At 46.3% G+C, this 24,271-nt stretch overlaps 1 protein-coding gene and 1 long non-coding RNA gene across 7 annotated transcripts in view; one reads left to right on the top strand and one right to left on the bottom strand.

Moving 5' to 3' along the window:
- The window catches only part of Spin1 (spindlin 1), a 54,629-nt gene extending 50,385 nt beyond the window's left edge, over positions 1-4,244 (bottom strand). For 2 of the 6 annotated variants that reach the window (NM_146043.4, NM_001283030.1), the window contains exon 1: positions 1,188-1,298. The gene's annotated coding sequence lies outside the window, so the exon portion shown is untranslated. Of the gene's footprint in view, positions 1-580; positions 632-666; positions 861-1,112; positions 1,299-1,449 lie in introns of those variants that run through there. The other 4 variants (XM_006516894.4, NM_001283028.1, XM_006516893.4 and 1 more) reach the window with 4 other exon arrangements.
- Positions 1,451-4,440, top strand: 9430083A17Rik (RIKEN cDNA 9430083A17 gene). The gene has a single exon (NR_029463.1). It is a non-coding gene; the product is annotated as an RIKEN cDNA 9430083A17 gene (long non-coding RNA).
- Positions 4,441-24,271: the final 19,831 nt, after the last annotated feature.

The raw sequence follows: 24,271 nt of genomic DNA, 5'->3' as shown, positions 1-24,271 counted from the left end.
CGTTTTACTTATTGAGAGAAACACTACACGTTTTTATAAACATAGCAGGCTACGTTAATACACAATTACCAAATCTGATAACGGACATCCTGTAAATCGTGTTCACCCATTAACTAATACTGAAGGGGTTAAAAAGGCTAAAGATGTGCCTCTTCTATCTTTCCAAAATTTCACCACCTCAGAAGTGCGCTCAGGATGTATAGGTAAAAAAACGTCTAAGATCCGGTTTCATTTTCACTCTCTAACAAAAGCTATGCAGAAGGCAATTACTCTCCATCAATCCTTTCAGGCTGCAGCTTCTTCCAGAAAATTCCAAGGAAAGTTAGTGAGGCATTCGCATTTCGATACGGATACCATCTTTCTCGCTAGTCACACTAAAATCCTTTACAACACTTGAACGAATCTTGTATTGCTTTTGGATGTACACGATAAATAAACAAGCCTTTAAACCAGAAGTAAGACTGCACGCGCGCGCGCACACACACACACACACACAGAGAGAAAAATCCTTACAAAACCCGAAACCCAATTCATAGACCATCGAAACCAAATCAATATAAAAACAATTGCGTAAACAAACTTTGAGATGCGCAGGCAACGTCGTGGATGACTGAAGCCATTTCTCAACCCGACACCCCCCGCCTCCCGGAAAGGCCCAGAACGCACCATCCGTGCAGGAAGCCGCCAGGGACCGCGACCCCCGGCGCTGCGCAGTATCCGCACCGCACATCTATCGGGCGCATTCGGGGAGGCAAACCCAAGGTCACGCAGGCCCGCGCCCCGAGCCCCCCAGGCAGGGCGTCACCGGGATGACCCGTCGCGGGGGTCCCGCCACGCCCCTCCCCCGCCCGGTTACGCAATGCCCCCGCCCCCGCCCCCCGCCCGGCACGGAACAAAGCGCGCGGGAAGCGGCCGCGGGGCTGGGGCAGGGACCCCGCGAGCGCCATGTTGGCGGGGGCGGCGGGGACCGGGCGGGGGCGACGAACAAAGGAACTCGCGCACGCCCCGGCCCCAGCCCGCCGCGCCCCGGCCCCACCGAGCCCGGCCGGCAGGGGGCGCTGAGGGGCGCCGCCCGCGGACAATGCGCCCGGGGCCCCGCGGGCTATGCTCACCTGGGTCCGCGCGCCGTGAGAGGCCCACTCGCTTCCCCCCTCACGGCCCTGCAGCCAGCCCCACGCGCGTCTCACCTGTCGGCCACCGAGGCTGCCCACGGGGCCGCCGTGGTTCGCTCGTGCTCCCCGCCGGCCCAGCCCGAGCCAGACGGCGCCTCCCCACCCCCGCTCCTCGCCGCGGCCGCCGCCCGCCCCCCGGCCGCCACGGCGCACGCGCACTGCGCCCGCCGAACTGCGACGGCCGCGCCGCCCCGGCGCCCGGCGCCGCCGGACGCACTGCGCAGGCGCGGGTGGGAGGCGGGCCCTGGCGGCGGGGGCGGGGCCTGGCGCTGCTCACCTGGAGGGTGGGGCGCGCACCCGGAGCGGCGAGGTACACGCTGGGGAGCCGCGGGCCTGGCGTAGAGCCGGCCTCTCTTACAAGCGGAGCAGGGTCGGGAAGACGAACGGAGAGTAGCGGGCGTTGGTATTTACTCTTGCACGGGAGGACGGCTTCCAGGAGCTATCCTGACTCTTTGTCCTGGGACCTTACGTCTGCTGTCTCGGGTAGCTGCCTGGCTAGCTGCGGAGATGCAGGAGGCTAGGTCACATGACCGTGCGCCGCGCAGGTGCACTTTCCTGCGGAGCAGCAGCTTTGGACTGCAGGACGCGAGCCCTTTAAAAATATGGATAGGCTCCCCCATGCTCCCTTGAAGACACACCGCCTTGCTGTACGCCGCACTGCGCAGTGGCTGAGGAACTAGGCTCAGCTTGCAAAGCTCAGGGCCTCCTGCGAACACCTGCTGAGGGTGGCTGCTGCAAACACCTAGCCTTGGCCTAGCTGCAGCCGCTGCTCTAGAAGTCACCCCGGGCTCCTCGCGAGGCTGCAAGCCAAGACTTCCCACGATCGCACGAGAATCCGTGCGACTCTGGTTCCAGTTAAGATCGCCTATTGAGGATCTGTTTGGCTGTGGGCAAGGAAAGAGAGAAAAAGAAAACGTCCGGGATGGTTTGGTTTGAGGGGAAGTGAAATACGGGACCTGAAGCTTCGTCTGGGTCTCCTTCCCTCCTTTAACCCAGTGTCTGGATCCAGGCGGTCACCGACCTGGTTCCTCGAGTGCTGTAGCACTGCCGCATTGTAATAAGCCTCCTGCCAGAGTGTTGCCAGGTCGAATTACAAGACGTTATTGGAAAGCCCTTTGCGCACTCCAAACCTGCAGCACGGCTCTTAGTTCGCTGTGCTCTTTGGGATTCCATTGGCACTTTTTTTTTTTTTTTCAAAATAAGATTGATATGTGCCTGCTCAAATTAAAATGCTTGTCTCAGATGACATTCTTGGCAGGAGCAACGTAGTCACAGACCGAAGAGAGGGCTAATTTCAGTAGAGATGCAGCCAGCCTGGAGATCACTGAGAGAAGATTAGCTTTTGTTGTGTTTAATGTTTGATCGTGGAGGCTGACAGGAACAAGGAAGGGTGTGATAGGGAAGGAGGCTGGAGTGACAGTATGGAACACTTCCGTTTCCTTGGTGACACGCCTGGTTTTTTTTGGTTTGTTTTTTTTTTTCTGTTCTCTAGAGGAACAGAACTTACAAAATGAATATATACATATGGAAAGAGTATGTATTAGAATACCTCACAGGCTTTGATCAAGTTAGTCCAGCAATGGCTGTCTACCCACAGAAGGTCCAGGAATTCAGTAGTTGTTCAGTACTGAAAGCTGAATGTCTCATCTGGTCTTCAGCATACGCTGGAATCTCAAGCAGGCTATAATGTGAGTGAAGGAATGGACTTGCTAGTGAGACAGCAAAGAGCAAAAACTTCCTTATTCCGTGTCCTTTAAATAAGCTGCCAACAAGTGTGCCCCAGATTAAAGGTATGTCTTCCTACCTCAGAAGATCCACATTAACCGTGTCTCTTCCCACCTCAAAAGGTCTGGATTAAAGGTATATTTTTTTTACCTCAAAGATCCATATCAAATGGTTTAATTAAGCAGAAATCCATCACTGGTGGGCCCATCCATTTTGGAGTTTTGATTCCTGATGTCAAGTTGACAAAAATGGCCTTCACATCTGCCTAGCACTTACTGACATTTTGGGACCTGGTAACTTGGGGAAAAGAGTATTGGGTTGTTTTGCTTGAACCAGGGCCTCACTATCTAGCTGGGTAAGCCCACGCAGGCCTGTAATTTAAGGTCTTCCTGTGTAAGCCTCCCCAATACCTGGCCTCGTGCATGGTAGGGCATTTGGTGTCATCCTTGGCTTCTACCTATCTGAGGCCACTTGCAGACCCAACTGACCAATCAACCCTTCAAGCCTTGCTTTCTCCCACTTCTTCACAACCTCAGGTTTAAATTTGCCTCGACTGATGGTCTCCAGCAACCTGTCAAAAATAACACGGGCTACATTCTAGATTTATGAATGCCTAAATTGGACTCAGGGACAGAGTTGGTTTTTGTTTTTAAGATGAGGTCTCATATAGCTCAGGCTGGTCAGAACTTTTATACAGCCAAAGACAATCCTGAACACCATTCTCGTCCACCTGCCGCTCTCCTACCAAGAGCTGGGGTGGCAAGCACATACCAGCTCACAGATCAAATTGCTGGGCAGTGGTGGTGCCGTGCTGTGTGTCTCAGCACTCGGAAGTGAAGGCAGGTAGATTTCTGAGTTCAAGGCCAGTCTGCTCTACATAGAGTGGCCCTGTCTTAAAAAACAAAACAGGAAAAAAGAAAAAAAAAAGTTCTTCGGACTTGGCAGCAAATGCTTTTATCTCTGCTGGCTTCAAAAACATTTCTGTGTAGCTAAAGCAAATGCAACAACTAGTGAATCCAAGTGATAGGTCTGTTAATTGTCCCTTCAGGCTTCTCTGACTTTTCTGAATAACTGAAAATTCTCGTAATATGACATTACTCAAATAGGTTCAAAGTTATTTTATGAACATTTAGTATCCTTAGCCAGAGGGCCTACATACAATTTTTCTCCCACCCCAAGCTGGTTGATTATGCCAGCTAGTTTTATGTCAGCTTGACCCAAGCTAAAGTCATCTGAGAGGGAATCTCAATTAAGAAAATGCCTTCATAAGGATCAAGTTCTAAGCATGAATTTCTGTAGGGCATAGTCTTAATTAGTGATTGATAGGGAAGGGTCCAGCGCTTTGTGGGTCCCTCCCTTGGGCTGGTGGTTCTGAGTTCTATAACAAAGCAGGCTGAGAAGTCAGGCGTGGTGGTGCACGCCTTTTATCCCAGCACTCGGGAGGCAGAGGCAGGCAGATTTCTAAGTTCTAGGCCAGCCTGGTCTACAAAGTGAGTTCCAGGACAGCCAGAGCTATACAGAGAAACCCTGTCTAGAAAAACCAAAAAAAAAAAAAAAAAAAAAAAAAGGAAAGAAAAAGAAAAGAAAAGCAGGTTGAGCAAGCCAGTAAGCAGCAGCCCTCCATGGCCTCTGCATCAACTCCTGCTTCCAGGTTCCTACCATGCTTCTAGTTCCTGTCCTGACTTTCTTCTTTAAGGATGGACTAGATGTGGAAGAGTAAGCCATATAAACCCTTTCTTCCCCAAGTTGCTTTTGGTCATGCTGTTTTATCACAGCAATTACCCTGACTGAGACACTGGTTAAACACAAATGCAAACATCAAAAAGTCTCAGCTGATGCTAGGAGAAGATCTGCTTTGTCTCTGAGTCTTACACGCGTTCTCACGACCGGCCAGGAAGAACACAACAAACCAGAATCTTCTGCGGCAAAACTTTATTGCTTACATCTTCAGGAGTAAGAATGCAAGCCCCAAGCCCAAAGCGAAAGCGAAACCCCGTCCCTCTTAAGGGGAGTTATCCTTCGCCTAGGACGTATCACTCCCTGATTGGCTGCAGCCCATGGCCGAGTTGTAGTCACGGGGAAGGCAGAGCACATGGGGTGGAGAACTACCTTTGGCACATGCGCAGATTATTTGTTTACCACTTAGAACACAGCTGTCAGCGCCATCTTGTAACGGCGAATGTGGGGGCGGCTTCCCACATCTGAGTTCCTGGATTCTTTGGGGTGTTTTCCTGCTCCAGGAGGAATAAACTTGTGGTACAGAAATAAAAGAGATAGCTATCAAAGGCAGAGCCCTAAATTAGACTATTAGGGTATCCACCCCGTTGGTATTAATACAATGTTTGAAACATACCTTAGTTCTTGTTATTGTATAATTATTTAGCACAGCCAAAGTGCTCAAAATCCAGTAGATACGCCAAACACAGAATAACTTGACTCAAGCTCTGTGTTGGTGTTGTTGATAAATGTTTCCCAAAGGTTTTTTTTTTTTTTTTTTTTTTTTTTGTCGGAAGCATAGTCTGTCTTTTGGTGCTATTAAATGGTGGGAATTTCAAGGCCTAACGTGTTACTGGGGCCGATGAGATTACTCAAGGGGTAAGGGTGGGGGCTGGAGAGATGGCTCAGCGGTTAAAAACACTGGCTGCTCTTCCAGAGAGGTCCTGAGTTTGAGTCCCAGCAAACACATGGTGGCTCACAACCATCTGTAATGGGATCTGATGCTCTCTTCTGGTGTGTTTGTACTCACGTTTAATAAATAAATACATTTTTAAAAAAGAAAGAAAGAAATAGGAAAAAAAGGGGGGGTAAGGGTGTTAGGAGCCAAGCTTGACAACCTGGGGGTGATCTGGGATCCACGTGGTGAAAAGAAAACCAACTTCTGAGGGTTGTCATCAGATCACCACACGTACACTGCCACGCACACCAACACAAATACAAAATTTAAACTTTACATTGAAAATCTAACAAACTCTAGCTCTGCTTCCTCCTGGCTCCTCTTCCTTCACTCCTCCCCCCCCCCCCCCCCACCGCCCCTTCAGTGACATCAAGGATCCCCCTTCACATTCCTGAGGGCCTCTTAAGGATAAGTGAACTCTTTGGGCTGCTGGCAGCCCTTGTAAGCTGTGTCACCTACGAACCAATACTCTCACAGGGAAAGGTTGACCTAAAAGTAAAGCTGCTGGTTCTCCCAGCAACTGTAGATTTACCAGTCTGCTTGTCAGCACTCTTTCACCAGAGGGTCTCAATAGGACATGGGTCTTACACGGACAGGCAGTTCCGTTGGGCCTACATAGGTACTAGAGACAGAATTCTTAGAGCCAATCAGTATACTCTTGTTAAACTAGGCTTGGCCTACATCCACCTCTACAATAAAGATAGATAAAGTCTAACCTATAGCTGAGTACGCTGCTTACAAATGACTCTCGGCCACAGACGGCTGAGCACACCAGGTTCTATAAGGCAAATGTGGGCTCTGAGTCACTGAAGGTATTTTCTGAATGACATGTCCTTTTCTCTAGCCACAGGCATAGTCTGTGAAGAGCCCACAGTAATTCTAGGCATTGCTGTGCTGACCCTATCACTGTAGCTGTCTTCAGACACAGCAGAAGAGGGCATCAGATCCCATTACATAGGGTTGTGAGCCACCATGAGAATTGAACTCAGGACCTCTGGAAGAGCAGTCAGTGCTCTTAACCGCCGAGCCATCTCTCCAGCCCATGCGAACCCCCATCTTTCTGCAGGTCCTCAAGTTCCCCATTGTCGGTTGCAGTGAAACCACCTGGCCTTTGTTGAGCCCCATAAAGGTTAAGATAAGATTGCTGCTGCCCTGATCCTGCTATCCACCACACCCTGGGCTGGAGAATTAACCCTCAATTTACAAATTCCTCCCCTGAACAACCGCTCTTGGGTTTGTGCTTCCAAAGGAAACTGCTCCCCTCCCCTTCAAGGTCAGGTCAGCTCCCTAGACTGACTGCGATCCTAACTGGTTAGAAGCACCCTCCCCTACACCAAGTGAATAAGTTGCTTTTGGTTTATTTCTGACTTCAGTGGTCCTTTCCTCATTATTTGCACACCCCGTGACCCCAACCATCTGGACATATGGTAGGGCCGAGCATGCTAAACCCACTTTGATTGAGAATGCTGTTTGTTTAATAGAACGTTTGTCTTACTCATCGACTGCTTGTTGTGTGATTGCGTTCTCTGACGTAGAATCTCATAGATTTAGGCTGTGCCTCCAACACATTGTGTAACCAAGAAAGACCTTGAACTTCCGATATGACTGCTTCTGCCCAGAGTGTTGGGATGACAGGCGTACAGTACCACACCATGTTCATTCTGTTGGGGATGGAAGCCCAGGACTTCATAATGCTAGCTAATCTGTCAGCTGAGCTGCTTCACCGGCCCCGAAGATGTTAAACAATTCAGTTTCTCCAACACTCATTACAATAGTGTCATGGGGTGTCTGGAGGGAATTAGGTCTCAGGCCACCGCAGCCTGTCTAGATGTTGAGAGAGGTCAAAAGGTCACAAGTGGAGAAAAGATGGGATCAGACACAATTGAGAACAGACCATGAGCTCCAGCAGGATCCTCTCCAGGTGCCTGCCGTACTTGGTATCATGGTGTAGAGGAATTTTAATCCAGCAACATGTGTTCTGGCAAGGAGTCACATCCAAAGACCTGAGTGCAATCTGGGATCCACGTGGTGAAAAGAAAACCAACGTCTGCACGCTCGTGCGTCTCTCCAGGTAAGACCTGGATAGAATGCAGACACACCCTTAGTACACACACCTTTAATCCCTAACAAAGTAAGGTTAGTTTGTAAGAAGGAAGCAGCCATATTTGAAAGTGACATCTACTTGAGGGGCAAAGTCACCATTCAAAGATCTGATGTGATGAGTCAGAGATAGTATATGCCCAACTCACACAAGAATGGCATAGGAGAGAGAGGGTACTGGAGAGGAGCAAGAGAGAAAAAGGGTGGTGGTGATGTGTATATAGCAGTTTTAACAGACAGGTTACAGAGAGAACAAGCTAGACACAGGTGAAGGGAGAAGGAGCCAGAGAATGAGAAGGAGCCAGAATATTAGAACATACTACCAAAGTTAGTTTGAGGCCAAGCAGAGCAATTCAGGCAAAAGCTGAGAAAAGCCAGATTGAATCTGTCAGTTTGGAAGGTTAGATTGTTCAGAGGCTAGAAGCTTCCAAGCCTAGGCCTAGGGTTGGTTAGAACAGTGAAAGAAATGCTCTGGGCTCAGCCCAAATCATAGATGTGGATATAGCTCTCATCCCTGCATCAAAGGAAATAAAAGACACATTTACATCAAAGGAAGCTGGAGATGAGAGTGTATGCCCCAGGCTTTGTGATGCCTAAAGTTATGTTTCAAGGTTGAACTATCGTGCTTAAGAGATCTATAAAGCAATAATGTCTCTAACCTATAAGCCAGACTTGCTCAAAACATAAGTTCTGAGAGAGCCGATGGAGGGACTAAGCCAGCCAGGCAGGCTCCAAACTAATAGTTTAAGAACTAGGCCTCCTACTACTGGACAAGTCCAAAACAAGTCAAATTCCAGGAAAAACCACCCCTTGAGGGCAGCCAATCAGGAGCTGCGGGGAGCTGCACTGCCACCTGTCCTGAACCAAGCGTGAGTCAAGCTTGAACCAAGAGTTGTTAATCAGCAAAAAATATGTGGCTTGTTATCTTACACTAATGGAAGTGTACGTGATTCGACATAGAGCTTTTTATTCTGTAGAAATCACCAGCACTCAGAGATCTCCATCCACCAAAATGGAGATGCTGAGTGAGCTTACAGGCTCACTTTTAAAGCCTGTTAGGGGAATTCCAGGAAGGAGTAAGTCAACTTTACCTTTCTCTACCTCGATTGGTTGGCTCTATTTTCAGGGATATAGGTGTCTTGGGTATAGGTTAAGGTTCTGGGGAAATTCTGGGAACTTTCCTCAACTCCACAGGATGTGCTTAATCAAATGTAGGCAGGAAGTACACACATAGTCTTGTGGGTTTTGCCTTTATAAGCCTCTGACTAATGTAATTAGTGCCATTTCCTGGGAATCCTGGGTTTGTACCTAGCCAATATTTAATAATGTTGCTTCAGGTTTGGCTCAGAAATTGTAGTAATGGTATTGTCACTCAGTGGATTAATAGCCTCTGTTACCTCAGTTTCCCAGGTCTTTTCCTGTAAGCATCCTGTTTCTGTCCTCCGAGGTGTCTCCACTATCCAGATCAAAGCTTTGCTGAGAAAAGGAATTAACCCTGTGTGGTGGTTTGAATATGCTTGGCCCATGGGAAAGTGGCACTATTAACAAATGTGACCTTGTTGGAATAGATGTGTCTTTGTTGAAGGAAGTTCATCACTGTGGGGATGGGCTTTGAGAGCCTATGCCCAAGTCCTGCCCAAAGGGGGGGAAAAAAACCTCTTCCTGGTTACCTACAGAAGAGCAGTCTCCTCCCTGGCTGCCTTTGGATCAGATGTGCCTCTGGACTCTTCCAGTGTTGTGCCAGGGAAATGTTAGTGATCCCCAAAACACACACACAGGGGCCAATCTGATGCAACTCACAGCAGGGTCTTTATTCTATTCAAGCTATCTCGCTTCCCCCAAACACATCGCCATCACGCAGGACAGTTTTGGTGGTGGTGGAGCCCCAAATGTCTATCAAGGCAAGGCTTTATAGTAAGCAGCAAGTAGGGAGTACGTATGCAAGCATCTAATTGGAAAGCTCCTGTGGCCTTTAACATAATTGGCTGGTGCTGGGAGTCATATCATAAACTTAACTTCTCCTCCCCTCTGCATTGGTGGACGTTAGGCAAGGGCTGGGCTTGTAACCTGGGGTGCAGGTTTGTTGGAGGAATAACCAGGAGACCCTGGTCTTGTGGAGGGTGTAACCTGGAGACACTAGTCTTGTTGGGTATTAGCCTAGAGACTGGAGCTAGGCTCAGGTTTTGTTGGAGAGCAACTTGGAAACTAATGCTAGATACCAGCCTGTTAGTCTACCTGAGTTCAAACTTAGGTCAGGTTCTCTAAAATGAAGTTTGGCATCTCACCAGCATCATGTCTGCCTGGACACTGCCATGTTTCCCACCATCTGAAACTGTAAGCCAGCCCTAATTAAATATTTTCTTTTATAAGAGATACCTTGGTCCATGGTATCTCTTCATAGCAATAAAACCCTAATTAAGACATCCTGGTTTTCCCACAAAAATGTCTTACTGAGGCTGTGATAAAATACCCCAACAAAAGCAATTTAAGAAACAAAGGGTTTATTTTGTTTCACAGTTTGTGATAAAGATGGAGAAATCAGAGTGGAAGGAACTCAAAGCTTCGAGTCAGTCAGAATAAAGAGCAATGAATCTTATTTGTCCATGTCTAAAGTCTAAGATTCAACCAAGAAATATTATCATGCACAGAAGACAGATCTTCCCACCTCGTTAAGATAATACCTCCACAGACATGTTCAGAGACCCATCCCGCAGACACTAACCAGCCTTGATCTTGTATATCATCGAGAACAGGGTGCACATGAGCCGAAGTCCCTCCCTCTTCAAGTAGACTGAAACTAGTTTTGCTCTAAGAAGGCTGGCAGGGTGACCTCATAGAACTTCTAACTTATTTATATGCAATCAACATATCTTTAAAGCCACACTAGTCAACAATTTCCATGACAACAAGAAACGAATGCTCTGAAAGCCAGGAAAATTTCCAGCCAATTCCAGAAAGATGCAGGCATCCCTCCCTTTACTAGCCTAACATCCTAAGGGTGGAAAAGTTGGTTCAGGAGTTTATCTACCAACGATAAAGTCTCTTTGCTACTCGGTTGCTCTGGGTCTACTGAAGAATGTTTAGAAGCTGTAGATGGAATCCTTAGATTTTCAAATCGATCCCCAGCCATATCCCACAGGTGCCGAGGTGAGATAGAAAATAAGGGACCGTAAAAAAACAGACATGGGGGCTGGTGAGATGGCTCAGTGGGTAAGAGCACTGACTGCTCTTCTGAAGGTCCTGAGTTCAAATCCCGGCACCACATGGTGGCTCACAACCACCTGGAATGAGATCTGATGCCCTCTTCTGGTGCATCTGAAGACAGCTGCATTGTAACTAGTTATAATAATAAATCTAGAAAAAAAAACAAAAACAAAAAAACAAACAGACATGGAAAGGAAGCGAAGCCCCTTCCCCTGCTGGCTGAGAATTTAGAGAGGGCCAACATTCCATAAATCTCTCCCACCTTGTAAAAATTACTTTAGGCCTGCTGTATTCCTGGGATTGAATGGCCTTCCCATTTCCTTCAAATCCTTTGTGCTGATTCTTTTAAAGCTAGCCAATCTTAAAGGCTGCAGGATCAGCCCCTATATAGATAGGAAAAGACACCACCTCTTCCTGAATTAGAATCAAAACCAAGTGAGCTTCCTGCCCGGGTATGCTTTCTAACATGGTTTGGGGCTGTGGTGGGAACTGGATTACAGGCATGCTTCACTACAGTGCTGGACTGAATACAGGGATTCATGTACACCCTGAGCTACATCCCAGCCAAACACAATCATTTTCTACCATAGCTTAAAGTCTGGCCATTGGAGAGGGTCTGACACCCACCTCCCCCACCCCCAGGCTTCCCTCCCAACAACACTGCTGAATGATGAGAGCCACAGCCCCTCCACATTCTGGCCAAACATATATCAAATGAACTCCCAAGAGATCTGGAGGCACCCTCCCCCAGGAGTGCGCATGTTCAAGCATGTTTCTGCTGTGTGCAGGGAACACCACACGGTGCTGGGGAATGTTTACTGAGTGCAAAGCTCTAAAGTCAGGCACAGCAATTAGCACAGTCAGTCCCTCCCGCTCCCTACCTGGCCTTCTTCCCAGGTCCCTTGGTGCACTGCCACACCCTCGAGTTACTGTCTGCACAGCCCACAGATAACTGCTTTTAAGAGTTACCTTCTTTGGGAGGCTTCCCCTGACAGCACGTGATCAGAGCATCCTCCAGATTCCTCATCTCTATTGGGTGGCAATGATTCTATCTGTCCTGACAGTAGGGTTTGTTTGCTTTTCTATTTCCTGGGCCTTAGCCCATGATAAAGGTCAAAGGGCAGGGATGACATCCACATTTATCATCAGTCTACCCCCTAGACAGCAGTTGGGAATCAACCCCTATGTCACATAGATGACTGTAGGACTTGTCCTGAGGATACTGGTTTGCCTAGGTGTGTTAGGTCAGAGCACCGGGGAAAGCCTTTGAATATGAGGATATTGGGGGATGGGTTAAACCCTTCTAATTCACTTTTAAGGAGTTGTGTCAAATATCAAAAGTTCATAGAGCTAGTGAGACGGTTCAGTGGCTACAGCCTCACAAGCGAGGACCAGAGGTGGGATCCTCAGCACTGATGGACAAGAAGGTGGCTATGGTCGTTGTCATATGCTGTTTGAAGTCACTAAGACACTGACACTCACCATTACAAACTTTTTTGTTTGTTGTTTGTTTTTCAAGACAGGGTTTCTCTGCGTAGCCCTGGCTGTCCTGGAACTCCCTCTGTAAACCAGGCTGGCTTCAAACTCACAGAGATCTGCCTCTGCCTCATCAATGTGGAGATCAAAGACACACCAACCACCACTGCCCAGCTCCATTCCAGACTTTTAAGCAAGTTTGACTAAAAGTGTCCTCCAAGGCCACTGGCCTGAGAATGGGCTGGCCAACCCCAGAAAGAGCAAAACAGCCATAAATGAAAAACATCGTGTCCTTGAGAACAGATGAAAAAAAGTAAACTATTTCTAACAGTGGTTACTATTGTTTATCCCAAATACAACAGTGCCTGCAAGGGGGTGAGGTAGAAGGTCTCCTCTGGGAGGCTCAGCCATGGAGTAGAGGGCTCAATTAGAAACTCCAGCTGACTGACTCAACCTCCCCAGCCAGCTTCTTCTGTGTATTTTGGGCACACCCTTTGATATGATCTCTGTCTGGTGCTGTTTGTTCTTTTACTTGGAAGCTTCCCTGAGGGGACACTCTGCTCTGCTTGGGGATTCTCGGTTGTGAAATCCAGCGGGCTGTCTCAATGATACCTCTTCGGTTGATTTCTGTCCCTTGTTTTCAACACCACACTGGATGTTATTCTTTCAACCTGCCTATCTCCCTAGCTCTTGTTATTTACCCTCTTACATTGCCTTATTCTCGACCTAGTAAACTCATTCAAAAATGGCAGTATGACTGTTGATCATTATATACACTGTACAGAGCAATACCCTTTGTGTTCCTGTTCACAGTGTTTTGTGTGTGTGTGTGTGTGTGTGTGTGTGTGTGTGTGTGTGTGTGTGTATGCATATATGTGTCAGGTCTAAAGGAAACTCCATTTCCCCAAATCCAAAAGGCAGAAAGCATACATGGATATCAGCGGTGCTTGTTAGCATACCAAATCGCATGCTGGCCTCCAGGCTCCCTCAGTAACACAAATACCTGCTACACATTTCAAAACTCTCCTCCTCCTGCCCTAAAGTTTGGATATTTTGGCTATACTCTATAGTGAGAATTTTGGTTTCTTGGAAAAAAAAACAGAGAAATATTATAAAAATATGTTTTCCTTTTATCCCCAGGTGCGGGATGTGGGGCTGCTTCAGATTGCTCCCAGCAGCTGACTATGATTTGCCTCATGCTCTAGCAGAGGCATGGTTTTGCCAGCGGCAGATAGTTTCTGTTTGGAATTCTGGGGACTTTTCAGAGGATATATAAATGCTGAGGGGGGGGGTGTTGGTTGCAGTTTGTTAAGTAGTTGTGTGCAAAAAACGGAAACAACAAGAAGAAGAAAATAGATATCCTGATGGTGAAGATCAAACTTGCCCCAAGGAACTCAACGCCCCCAGTCAGCAGGAAGTAGCCTAATGAGTAATCATCTAATGATAACATCAACCCCCACACCTCTATCTTTTTTTCTCTCTTATCTAGTATTAGAGGTTTAAAAGGGTGGAGAAAAAAAACGGTGAAGAAGAGGAAGAAAGAAAACCCCACAAGGTAGCAAACACAGGCTGTAATACTCTCTAGGTCTCCCTCCTCTTTCTGCCTCTACCTTTCCCCTCCCTATGGTTTTCTCTTCCTATTTCTGCTCAGCTCTTGCGTTTCTCACTATGCTCTCTTTATTCTCTCTCTCCCTGCTGCTCTCTCCTCTCACAGATAACCCTTGCCAGATCCAATCTGCTGCCCTCGTTCAGTCTACTTCTTTCTCTCTCTGCTCTGGACTCTTCCAGATGCCTCTGGCTGTTCTCTCAATGTTCTCTCTCTTAGGTCCACTATAAAACCTTTTCCTGAATCATACCATGGAGTGGTCATGTTGTCAGTTTATATAATATGTATATGTGGAAGCCAGAGGTCAACTATAGGTGTTATTCTTCAGGCAATATTTTGCTTTGTATTTTGAGATCTGGCCTCTCATTGGAGCTTGGAGCTCATAGATTTGACTTTCCTTGCTGGCCAGCAAGTCCAAGATTTCCCCTGAATTACAAGCATGTAGCATCAGCTCTGCTTTTAGTGAGAGTTCTAGGGACTGAAATCAGAGTCTCATGCTGGCACAGTAAGCATGGTTGCACAGTTTATGGACTGACTAAGCTATCTAGTCTGGTAAATATTTTTACCCCAACATCTTAGGCTCATTGTTTCTGACAGGATAGCTTATATATCTCTAAGGACCCCGTACCTGCTGTTAGAAATGTAAGTGAAATCAGTTTGCATGACTTGGGATGATATAATGCCTGTGAGAAAGGAGCTTCGGACCAGACATCGTTGATAAGAACTAGACCTCTGAAGCAGGCTCTGATATGTTCATAGACCAGGCACATAGTAGGTCAGATAAGAGCCAAACCCAAGACAGGCCCTGATGTGTTACAAGAAGATGCCATTGATGTGTTAATTAACCAACCAAAAGTGAGAACCTTTATCACACAAAGCGACTACCCAATGAAATGAAACAAAACATAGAGCTTTGGAAATGAGGGACCCTAAGGGCTTTTCCCAGCAGTCCCACACTCTCCTTACAGCTTTCCCCTCCCGCCTGGGTTCAAAGCTGGGCCTGGTTCCATTCTCCACCCACAAGAATATTCACAAATATATATATATATATATATATATATATACTCAAGAATATTCTTGAGTTAAAAATTCTCAGAATGTACTGATTGATAATCACCTGACCCTCTGCAAAGTCCCGGGTAGAGTTCAAATATGTGTCATGCTTGCTAGCCAATAGATTTAAAGGTCTCTATGCTTAGCCGATAAGTTTGAACTGTAACCTTGCAGATGTAACCTGTGCCCCTAAAAAGTATAAAAACTGCTTGTAATAGCCATTCAGGGCCGCCTTTTCGTCACTCGCCTTGAGGGACTGATTGAGGGCTGCCCCAATGCTCAAGAAAATCAGCCTCTTGCTTTTGCATTGATCTGCGTCTCACTCGTGGGCGTCTCAAAGTAAGTACACTGACCAAGGGTTGGGGTCTTACAGAAATGGATTCTAGCGCTGGGCGGTGGTGGCTCACACCTTTAATTCCAGCACTTGGGAGGCAGAGGCAGGTGGATCTCTGAGTTCGAGGCCAGCCTGGTCTACAGAGTGAGTTCCAGGACAGCCAGGGCTATACAGAGAAACCCTGTCTCGAAAAACCAAAAAAAAAGAAAGAGAGAGAGAGAGAGAGGAAAAAAGAAAGAAAGAAAGATTGATTCAAGGATCACACTGCTATGCTCCTAAGACAAGGCTTCTCTAGCCTCTGTGTTCATACCCATAGGTGAGAGGACTGGAGATTGGCGATGGCCTCTGTGACCACTGAACTTCAGGCACCTTCACTGGGTTCACACATGCCAGCCTGTCAGCACTACCCGTTGGCCTTGAAATTTGGAACTCTATCAGTGCCATCTTCCTATCTTAACACAGCTCAAGAGGAAACCTGTAGCGGGGAAATACTTAAAAAAAACGCCGCCGGCAGTGCCTGACCAGCCTGCTCTCATCTTTGGCCAACTCTCTGACCTGGAGCTCCAAAATCTCTCCACCCATCTGGCTAAGTTCCCACTGCTTAAGATGCCAGCTCCGTGCTTCCAAATTCCCACAGCCTTTTGGGATGCACTTCTTGCAAACCCACGCTTTGCCGCCCTACTTTTCTCTCTGGAACTCAGTTGAGTTGCCGCGCGAAGGAAAACACCACAGAAACTTAGTTCTGAATCCACAGGTAACTCAATCGATGGGCTGGGTGCAACAACTAGCACCCTGATCCTGTAAGCTATATGAAATATAAATCCCCCGATTTGCCACCTAAACTGGTGACCACTTGTTAACTACACATTGTCCTCCAAGCTGTCCTGGTCCAAAAGCAAGACACTTATTTCTGCCTCTCCTCTTCCTCCCTCTGTTTCTGGAAGTCCCGCCTACCAGCCCCGCCCAGTGATTGGTCTCCTGAAATTTTTATTCATTAGGGGAAGGTTCACAGGAAGTCACCTGAGTCCATGATTCACTCCTTTCTCTGGCAGCCCCTCTAGGTGAATCAGAATTAGCAACAAAATACGGACAACACCAGGGCTATCCACTTCATAAGCCTGCGGGCTTCCGAAGCCGCCTCACTGGAGAGGATTTGTTAATCCCAACTGGCGAGAATATGACCATTACCACAACTTTTGAGCCAAATTTGAAGCAAGTTTTATTAAACACTGGCCAGGCCTATTCCCAGGATCCCCAGAGAATGTCACTGAATTACATTAGACAGGATCTTATAAAAGCAAACCTACAAGACTATGTACTTCCCACCTTCGTCCCGTTAGGGGTAAGCAGACATCCTAGCATACTTCCAGCACATCCTGTGCAGTTGGAGCCACCAAGCTTCTTTACAAAAGCCCAGGGCCTGTTATAAGAACAATAGTCCCCAGCATTAGAGGAAGTTATCTGTCCTTGGGCAAGTTTACAGGTTAGAGGCATTTTTGTTTTATAGATCTCTTAAGCACAGTAATTTCAACTTTAAACATGACGTCACCCCTCACCTTCCTCCCGTGAGCTGTATCCTGGGTCAAATCCTTGACTCTGTGGTGGGAATCCGTTTACATCCGGAGCTAATCACCATTAGCCTAATGGTACTCAGGTGGAAATGTATTTATCTAGTTAAGGCATGATGATGCAAGGGACATTAGCAATTAGCAAAACCAGAAGAGTCGATGGCCCTGCAATGGCTGACATCAGAGTCACTATCCAGGTGAAGCCAGAAAGTGAGAATGGGGTCAGTCCTTTATTTCATCTGAGTCCCCTTTTCTGCAATATTTTTTCTGATAGTGAGCCTGGAGGCAGACATGATTCCTCCTATGTACAAATAGGCAGTATAGGTGCCATTTTGCACCCCTTTCTAAGAAGTTTCCTTTGAACTTAACATTCTAGCTTTTTTTGCTGAGGATACAGGGCAACATACTCTTTTCTGTAACTACTTCCTGCTAAAGTTAGAGCATTGTTGTCGGGGCCCAGAAGGCTGGAATGCTAGTCAAAGGCCAGGAAGGTATTCAGGCAATGGGTCATTCATAAGAATCATCTGTTTCAACATTATGAGCTAACCAGTACCCCGGAGCTCTTGACTCTAGCTGCATATATATCAAAAGATGGCCTAGTCGGCCATCACTGGAAAGAGAGGCCCATTGGACTTGCAAACTTTATATGCCCCAGTACAGGGGAATACCAGGGCCAAAAAGGGGGAGTGGGTGGGCAGGGGAGTGGGGGTGGGAAAAAAAAAAAAAAAAAAAAAAAAAGAATCATCTGTTTCATTGACCCAGCTGAAAAGACAGAGAACAATGACATCATCTGGACAGCTTCCCATCAGCCTTCAGAAGGTCCAGGATCCCCAGCCACTTGTAGTTTTTAGTCTGCAGCTGATTCCTGTTGGATTCCTGTCATGGCTCCAAGTGAAATCCTTTTGGGATAGATACAGACTAGAGACAGAAGTTAAAGTTTAGGAACTTAAAGGAAAGTCTTACTTTGGGAGCTTCCAGGCCCATAGTCCTGGTAGATGGGGAAGAAGAGGAGGCCCAAGACCCCACCCCCAGGAACAGACAGGTAGGGAGGGTTAGGACTCCCTGAACTCTCTGAGGCTGACATACATTTTTCAGTTTCAAAAAAAAAAAAAAAAATCAATAAAAGTTTTAGTTATAGTATCATTACCAATGTTTGTAATCTGTACTGAAATCCACATTGTAGAAAGAGCAGCTAAGAGATGTCTGTAAACGAGCTGGAGTAGGCTCACACCTTCAAGTCACAGCAAAAGTTATGGCTGTGGGTTAAAAAGCATGACTTTTTTTTTTTTTTTTTTTTTTTTTCTGTTCAGAAAGCTGGATATATAGACTGGGCAGGCATCTTTCTAGCCCAGTGAAACACGCCATTAAGTTTATACTTAGATGATAACCAAGATATTTGAAATTTTGTGCTTGTGACTATAGGGTAGTCCGTGATTTAACAGGGCTAGATTAATAGTTTATTAACTCCATTCATGTTAAAACTCGGAGTCTTTTTTTCTTTTCTTTTCTTTTTTTTTTTCCCCCTCGTTTTTCGAGACAGGGTTTCTCTGTGTAGCCCTGGCTGTCCTGGAACTCACTCTATAGACCAGGCTGGTCTCGAACTCAGAAATCTGTCTGCCTCTGCCTCCCAAGTGCTGGGATTAAAGGCGAGCACCACCACTGCACAGCTAAAACTCTAAGCCTTTGAATTCTTAGTATAACAAGAACATTGAAGGGAGAAAGAAATCTGAAACATTTTTTATAACCTCAAACTACTTTCTTACACCATTACAACTTGTATTTACGTATCCTAAGACACTTTATTAGATCCTTAGAACTTACATAAATTTAAAACCTTTTCATTCATTTATTTATTATGAGACACACTGGTTGAGAGCAGTCATTACAAAGCAAGTTCCTTTAAATAAAGGATGCCTGAGACTTGTTTATCCTTTAATATGAAGCCTATTAGCAAGGCAAACCTGCCTGTCTTTCTCAGCAGGAGAACGCTCTGTAAAAAGCAAGGCCTGATTTTTACATATGACATGAACTAATAAGGTAGCTACAGCCTTGGGGAAGGAGCTGTTTTGCCTTTTGCTGCCAAATTGACAAAGCTACCCGGCTCTCAACACCAGAGATCACAAAAGAAAGAAGTATAGCAGGAAAATAAGAAACCAAATGGCCTCTATATCAATTAAAATGATACCAGCTACCTGGACAATCACTCTAATAGATTCCCATGGTCTCGATACCTTCGTTGTGAGGCAGAGGTCTTCATTTGTTACACAGAACAGCATAGACCTGGCTGCCAGACCCAGAAGGTGTGAGGAATTTTCGTGTGTATGAGGAACTTGAGAAAATCGGCCTACGCTGACTTAGGCAGAGTCAGGCAGTCCATCCAACAGTGTCCACTGTTTGCAGGCAAGGCATGGGGCAGTGCTGTCCAGAGGTTAGCATCATTGCAATCCAAGTCTGTGGCTCATCTGTCTTCTTTGGAGACCTCAGGGTCATGGTCAGGCGCTGGCATTTTGTCTACCACAGGACACTTTTTCCATGAAACATTTTAAATGGCATGGTCAGCAGATCTCTGATAAGTTTAGAGGGCCATATATCAAGGGCACCTGATTTGTCTTTGAAGTCAATACCACATGGGTGACTGTTAGGTAACAAAGTTCACTGCCAGCACCAGGTAAATTCTTATGAATGAATGCCTGGAGGTATTTAAGAGGAGAAGCTATAAAGGATCAGAAGTTCAAAGGCATCCTTAGCTGCATATTGAGCTTGGAGCCAGCCTGGGCTACCTGAGACTGTCTTCTCCTTCTCCTCGCCTCCGCCTCCGCCTCCGCCTCCGCCTCCGCCTCCGCCTCCGCCTCCGCCTCCGCCTCCGCCTCCTCTAAGCTTTTGGAACAAAATCAAAGGGACTAGGGGAATCCAGGATCTGTTCGTAAAGTGCCTGCTATCTATGCATGATGACCTGAGTTCGGATACTTGGCAACCATGGAAAAGGAGAGTGCAGCATCTGTGCCTGTAATCCCGGTGTTGAGGGAGCAGAGACAGGATGTTCTCTAAGGCTCACTGCTCAGCCGATCTAAATGGTGAGCTCTGGATTCAGCAAGAGACGCAAGGAGAGCAATGGAGGAGGGCACCCAGAGTCGGACTCTGGCCTTCACATGCACATAGCAAACATGCATGTTTGCGTGCACACACACACACACACACACACACAATCATAAAGAACTTCTCCTTTTTAATAGGTGGGAACTGGACATAAGCAAAGCTGGGATTTCTTCAGGTTTTCCCTGAGTTCTGCTTGGTTTTCCTTCCTCTATCTCATTTCCATTTTGTTTCAGATTTTGACTTTTCTTCTCTTTCCTCTCTCTCTCTCCTCTGCTCTACCCTTTCCTCTCCCTTCCCCTTCCTCCTTCTCTGTCTTTTCAGATAGAGTTTTACTGTGATATCCAGGCTGATCTAGTACCATCAATCCTCCTGCCTCAGCCTCCTCAGGCTGGGATTACAAGTGTGCACCATCATACCTGGCTAGATTTTCTTTGGTTTGTTTCACTATTGACCAACTACAGATTAATTGCAAGTGTGTGTGTGTGTGTGTGTGTGTGTGTGTGTGTGTGTTCACATGTGTGCATATGGAGGCCAGCAACTGATAACCTAGCCTGCTCTGGGATCCACTTTTTGAGTCCTAGAATTACCTGCAAGCTACAGCACATCCTGATTGTCAAGTTGAGAGGATTTAGAGTCCCTGAGGTGCCTCTAGGTATGCCTGTGAAAGTTTTCCCACGGAGGATTACCTGAAGTGAGAAAACCTACCCTGCATGCTGGTGGCTCCATTCCATGGGCAGGGTCCTGGCCTGACCCAAAAGGACACCAGCATTCACCTTTTTGGCTTCCTGACTGTGGGTGCACTGTGACTGACTGCCTCAGCTCCTGCGGCGACACTGACACCTCCCACTTACAGTAAACACTCTTAAACTGTGAGCCAAAGAATCAGGCAGGAACTTTGTCATAGCAATGAGATAAAGTAACTAGCAAACTACCTCTTGTTTCTGTAATTTTAGATGTAAAAACAGCCAGTGTTTCCAACAACAGACTATTTTTCACTAAAAAGAAGCAAGCAAGGAAGTGGAGAGATATTGAGGCTTCCCTGCCCAGCTGTGGTGGTTTGAATAAAAACAGCCCCATAGGCTCATCTTCCTGACTGTTTAGTCAGTAAGGAGTAGCAATACTTGACAGGGATTAGGAGGTGTGGCCTTGTTGGAGTGGGTGTGGCCTGCTTGCAAGAAGTGTGTCACTGCGGGTGGGCTTTGGGGTTTCAGAAGCCTAATCCAGACTCAGTGTCTTACCCTTCCTGTGGCCTGCTTATCCAGATGCAGAAGTGTCAGCTCCTTCTCCACCACCGTGTCTGCCTGTGTGCTACCATTCTCCCTGCCATGATGATAATGAACTAAACCTCTGAATCTGATCAAACATTTTCCTTTATAAGAATTGCTATGGTCGGTCAACGTGTCTTTTCATAGCAATAGAAACTCTAAGCCACCCACCAAACTTTTTTGAAAAGGGTCTATTCTCAAATGCATTGAACACATAGCAGGCTCAGTACTTGCTAAGATAGAGATCTGCTCAAGTTTCTAATGAAACTGTTTCTTTAAAATTAAATATCCAGAGGGCTGGAATGATGCTAAGACAGCTGAGTGTAAGATCCTCGGTCAGTAGTACTTACTTCAAGATGCCTTCAGTGAGACACAAAGATCCAGATCGAAGCAAAAGCAAAAGGTTTACCTTCCAGAGCATAGGGATCGACTTTCAATTCGTTCCCCAAGGCAAGTGACTAGAAGGCGACCTCAAATGGCTATTACAAGCAGTTTTTATACTTTTTAGAGGCACAGGTTACACCAGCAAGGTTACAGTTCAAACTTACTGACTAAGCATATTGACCTTAAATCTATTGGCTAGGGGGGGGGGGGGGGGGGGGGGGGCTGGAGAGATGGATCAGCAGTTAAGAGCACTGAATGTTCTTCCAAAGGTCCTGAGTTCAAATCCCAGCAACCACATGGTGGCTCACAACCATCTATAATGAGATCTGATGCCCTCTTCTGGGGTGTCTGAAGACAGCTTCAGTGTACTTACATATAATAGTAAATAAATAAATCTTTTTTAAAGAAAATCTATTGGCTCACAAGCATAGGCAGATCATGACACACTTTTTTTTTAATTTATTTATTTTATTTTTATTTTTTTTTGTTTTTTTTCAAGACAGGGTTTCTCTGTATCCATGACACACATTTGAACTTGATCTGGGACTTTCCAGAGGACCAGGTGACTATAAGTGAGTACATTCTGAGAATTTTTTACTCAAGAATGTCCCTGTGGGTCCTTGACCCCAGGTGGGAGGGGGAAGCTGTAAGGAGAGTGTGGGACTGGGAAAAGCCCTTAGGGTCCCTCAAGAGCACTAGCTGCTCTTCCATAAGACCAGGGTTCAATTTCCAGCACCCACACAGAGGTGCACCATCATCTATAACTCCAGTCACAGGTGATCTGACTTTCCCTTCTGGCCTCCTTGGGCATTGCATGCATGTAGTACAGACACATGCATGGGGACAGAACACCCATTCTCATAAAATATAAAAATGTAAATCTCGAAATAGTCAAGTGAATAAATAAATTAAAATCAAACGAAATATCCAACCATGCTGGGCATGAGAGTTCATTCCTGTCTTTCCAGCACTTGGGAGGCAGCTTTTGTGCCTGTGCAGTGTAAGCATTTGTGCCACAGGGATACTGGAAACTGAACAGCTACTGAGAGAAGCATACAGTGACAGCAAGCACCATCTTTCTACACAATGGTTAAGAAAAAGAAAAACGGAAACCAACTCTCCTTCCCTGGGCCGCCATCAATAGCCAATAGCTAGGTTAGCACTGAGCCCTCTGCATTTCAATGGCTGATTCAGAAACGACAAGTCTTTCAAGTTTATTGTTTCATAAAATAAATAACACTCTGATTTTTTTTTTCAGAACTCATCTTTCTCCTCTGCACTTTCCCTTTTGCTACGCCCACTCCAGTGAAGTCTGCTTGATAGGCCGAGAGGCCTGGAGGGAGTCACGAGGCAAAGAGTTTCAAGGAAACTCAGCCTCCTGGAACCTTGGCATTCTCATAACCCATATACTCAAACCCTATCATATGGTGTATGCTCTCTTTCAATATTGTTTTATTATAAGTGTCTTTAAAGATTGAATTTTAACATAGGTGAGCCTCCACCAGTGTTCCAACGTCCTAGAATTTTCTTGAAGCCTATGAGTTTGGAATTCAGTGAGAAGGTTACCTATTTAGTAACATTCAAATTTACTTCTAGTAGAGACAGTGAAACTAATTAAGCATTACAAAGAACGGAGCTACAATAGCTCAGGGCTAGTCTGTAGAGTGATTACTTAGGACAGTAGCAGAGTCTCACCCAAACAAGGGAATATACAATGGCCTAGCAAATAGGTGGCCATTGTGGGTTTACCATGAAAGAGTTAGGGAACCCCCCTGAGACAGGGTTCTTCACTAGGCCCAAAGGAACAGCATAATCAGGCATTTACTAAGAACCCCTGGTGGTGGGCTTAACAATAGGCTAGCATTACACCTGGCTCCCTTCTTAGTGGTAAACAGCTGCCTGGTCCCCACCATCTTTTGATGTATGCATTCCTTTTGTTTTGTGTCACTGTAACTTGGCAGATGTGTCCTGCCTGACTTTTCTTGTTTTTTCTTCTGTATAAAAAAGTCTGGTGTTCATTTAGATGGTACACTAAGGTTCAGCATGCTCTCTCATGTCGTGTCTGTTTGTCATTTGCTGACTCCTTCGCCCACCCGCAACCAGAGATCCGTTCCGCACAGATAGGAGACCCAAAAAAGGGGTTAGTCTGCGGCACCCTTTGAAATATTGGTATCATTTCTCTTCCACTCTTTGTTTTCTGTTTAGGGTTTAATAAGGAGTGTTTATCTTAGCTTACAAAAAAGGGTGAAGTTTCTTTAACCCCATCTAATTCATACTTCTGTAATTGAAATTATCATTAAATTCTGCTCATGGCTAAATAATAAGACAGCATTAGCAGAGCTGCTATGCTCTGACAAGCACTTCGGGTCAAGTGTGTTGGTAGTCTTTCTGTCCGGTGGTAGAATTCCTGAGGTTATCAACACAGGGAGAACAAAAGGTTTCTTTTGTCTTGGTTCTTGACAGCTCTAGTCCACAGTCAGGAGCAGTGTCCTCCACACAACCACCTGGCATTAGTGTTTTCTTGGACATTTTTACTGAAAGGCCTACTGGAAAGAGTGTGTGGAATAATCTTAGATGTAGGACTTTTACAGGCAAAACTTCTCACCTCTGGCCT

The sequence above is a fragment of the Mus musculus genome, chromosome 13 (genome assembly GCF_000001635.26).
Source record: "Mus musculus strain C57BL/6J chromosome 13, GRCm38.p6 C57BL/6J".
Lineage (NCBI taxonomy): Eukaryota > Metazoa > Chordata > Mammalia > Rodentia > Muridae > Mus > Mus musculus.
The sequence above is the reverse complement of the archived record's forward strand: the minus strand, read 5'-3'. Positions and strand labels throughout refer to the sequence as shown.